This window comes from Sinocyclocheilus grahami, unplaced genomic scaffold, assembly GCF_001515645.1.
Source record: "Sinocyclocheilus grahami isolate Dianchi unplaced genomic scaffold, SAMN03320097.WGS_v1.1 scaffold1263.1, whole genome shotgun sequence".
Classification (NCBI taxonomy): Eukaryota; Metazoa; Chordata; class Actinopteri; order Cypriniformes; family Cyprinidae; genus Sinocyclocheilus; species Sinocyclocheilus grahami.
In genome coordinates this window covers 529,208-532,754 of record NW_015506442.1, presented here as the reverse complement: position 1 = coordinate 532,754, position 3,547 = coordinate 529,208, and the positions used below count along the sequence as shown (strand labels likewise).

Here is a 3,547-nt window from a genome sequence, read left to right as displayed (position 1 = left end):
GGGACATAATTACTGATTATAATGACTTATACTGTCTTTTTACGCGTTGCGTATCGCGCTGAGTAATAAAACAATGTCTGCATTTGTGATCAGAGAACCAACAAACAACAAGCCTACTCTACACTGCTCAAAACCTGCGTTTGAATCATCATTGGCAAATTATTTGAATATAAAAAACGTACTTACAGGCTGTGAGTCAGAAGCGCCAGACTGTCCTTGCAAAGTTGGAACTGCTCAACTTTATAGAAACAGCCTTTGTGCCACAGACACATTAGGCTACTGGTTCAGGAAACAGTCCTCATCCATCCTCCATAAAATGCGCCGCACACATCTGAATATTTGGGTTGAACTGTTCTGGAACAGTGTTGTAAATACAGCTTAACCACTGATTTCTAGTCATGTCCTCTTTTGGAAGGCCAAACAAAGTAGTTTCGCTTTCACAACGAAACACACAGCGACTCCAGAACATGGCAGCAGCGACAACAGCGGGAATAAAAGTTACACCTTCTTTCTTTGCTTGAACATTTGGGTGGCGTTATGCAAATCTTCCCACACAGTGACGTAGACATGTGGGGGCGTGTTAGAACGAGCCGTTTTAGGTAGGTGTGGTTGACTCTTAACTTTTATAATATATCTCTTTGGATTTGAGACTTTAGTCTTTGCAACTTTACAGATCTTCTTTATGCACCAAGAGCTTGTAACACTCCAAAGAGAAAGGAAAAATTGAAATTGTATGACCCCTTTAAAATAGTTATTTTAAATTATAATAATAAGTAATAAATTAGTTATTAGTATCTAAAATTACTAAAACTGAAATGTAATTATAAATAAAACTAAATAGAAACATTGAAAAAATAAAAATAACAAAAGCACATAACATTAAAATGACTAAATCTTACAATAAAAATAAACAGAATAACAATAAAAAAACTGAAAATAAATTAAAGCTAATTCAATTTATGACCAATGAAATACTGAAAATAATTATGCACTTATATAAACCTATTTAACTTTGTGTTTAAAGTTTCAAAATTCTAAAATTATTTATTTTCAGGTTTAAATGAAGAAAAAAAAATCTGATTATCAAGCTCTGTATTAAACGCTGTATTGTTTTACAGATACCATATGAAAATATATGATTTCATATATTTGAACAAGCATCGTTTTGTTTACTAAAATTAAAACTCGGTCATTAAAATAAAGCTGAAATGAAATAAAAATGTAATCAAGGTTGAAGTACTAAAATAAAAAAAATAAAGAAAAATAAAGATAAACAGAACCATAAAAATACATTAAAAATGAAATCTGAATAAATAAAATCTAATTCAAAATATTAATAAATACTACAATAATACATCAATATTATTTAACACTGCAGTGAACATAATGAGTTTTAGGGGTTTTACAGAGGATGGCTTTTTATCTGAGGCTCATTTCTTCTGTAAAATCTACATATGTAAAGGTTAGTCAGATGTTAAGACAGCAGTCCAATAGCTCACCCTTTACATCTTCATCCAGCATCTGCTTCTCATATGTTCAGTTGATAGATTTGGAGCGGCATGAGAGCGAGTAAATGATGACAGCATCTTCACTTCTGAGGGAACTATTCCTGTAAAGGACGACTCAAGAGGAAAATGAACTGAAATCATGTGAACTAAAAAAACTTCTACTGACAATATCACGTCATGCCGAATCAATAAACTTGTCTACTGGAGGACTGTTTAATAATGGTCAAACAGAGCAGTCCAGCATTTCTTGGATGAGTGTAAGTCTTGTCATATTGATGTTCAGATTTCTTGTTGTTGTCTTTCCAGGATCACGTCAGCTGTAATTGGTCCCAACTGGAATTGTACAACACACATTATATCCACTCAGAGTTTCATTTGGACAGTAAAACCAGTAAAGATCTTACAGATAGAGATCAAACCCTCTGGACATGCAAACCAGATACCAAACCTGCTGCAACACCTGTTTATTTTCTCCTGCGTTCAGCAACTGGAGAATATGTTCAGCATCCTTTAATGACATATCAGATGTTTCTCCTGAAATGAGGAGAAATAGAAACAGACTCAAATGAGTCACTAGTCATCATCTAAGACTCTAGGGCAATAAAATGAATGCTGAGCAGCTCAGGTCATATGATGAGAAATGTTTGAGTTCATACTGACTTTTGAGTGCAAATCTGAGCACAGTTTGAGATTGCTCAGCACATTGCTGAGATCTGAAACTCTAGATGAGATACATGTAGGAGCCCATTTTGAAAAATAAAATAAATAAATAATAATAATAAAATAAAAAGGTGATTGTAACTTATTAAATAAAAATTCCAAGTTTATATCTCAAAATTCGGAATAGTTTATATCTTGCGATTCTGAATCAGTACAGAGATGACAGAGGGTCAAAAGGTCGATGTTTGTTGTCATTGTATCAACATTAAAAGAAGGACCCTCAGCTGGCACTCTAAAGAAAAAGGTCAAATTAATGCAGCAATACACACACACACACTCATACACACACAGAGAGAGAAAGGAAAGTATGAGTGTTGCATGTTCTTGCACATATGCATTTGTTTTGAGTAATCACATTTTAAATAAAACTTAAACCCATATAGTACTTTTCATAAGTTTGGGAAATTATAATGAATTTGATGTACGTTTGGTGTAATTAAACGTAACATTTATTCAACTTGCCTAACTGCCAAACTTATTGCACTTCAATGATAATTAAACTGCCATAAATAAGAAAACAGACAACATTTTTAATTTTGTTAAAAAGTTAAATTTTAATAATAAATTAATTTACCTAGGGTTAGTTCACCAAAAAATGAAAATTCGCCTGTGATTTACTCACCCTCGAAGCATCCTAGGTGTATGTGACTTTTTTTTTTTAGACAAATCCAATCGGAGTTATATAAAAAAACTGTCCTGGCCCCTCCAAGCCTTACAATGGGGGTAATCTGATGTTTGGTTGTCAACAGTTCAGAAGACGTGAAATACAGTGTGTGCATTCATAATAAAACGTCCCTCACACAGCTCCAGGGGGTGAATAAAGTCCTCCTGTAGTGAATCAATTAATAAGTTCACCTACCTTGGTAGCGTGGTCAGCAAAGACGGAGGAGCAGATGAGGACATCAGGAGCCGCATTAACAAAGCCAGACATGCTTTTAACACCCTACGTCCTATCTGGAACTCGACAGCACTCTCCAAGAAGACCAAAATCTGTATCTTCACTACCAATGTGAAAGCAGTCTTGTTTTATGGATCCGAAACCTGGAGACTGACAAAAACAGTCACAAACAAACTCCAGACTTTCATTAAAAAATGCCTCCGTTATATGTTACACATCAGATGGCCAGAAAAGATCTCAAACTCCAGCTTGTGGTAGAAAACAAAGCAGCAGCCTATTGGAAGAAATAAGCTAGAGGAAATGGAGCTGGATAGGCCACACCCTCTGCAAAAGCCCTGAAAATGTCACCAAACAGGCACTGGAGTGGAACCCACAAGGAAAGAGAAGAGTGGGCAGGCCAAACCATGGCCTCTGTACATGG

At 35.0% G+C, this 3,547-nt stretch overlaps 1 pseudogene; it reads right to left on the bottom strand.

Moving 5' to 3' along the window:
• Positions 1-3,159, bottom strand: part of LOC107568616 (putative nuclease HARBI1) — a 19,661-nt pseudogene extending 16,502 nt beyond the window's left edge.
• Between the last annotated feature and the right edge of the window lie 388 nt (positions 3,160-3,547).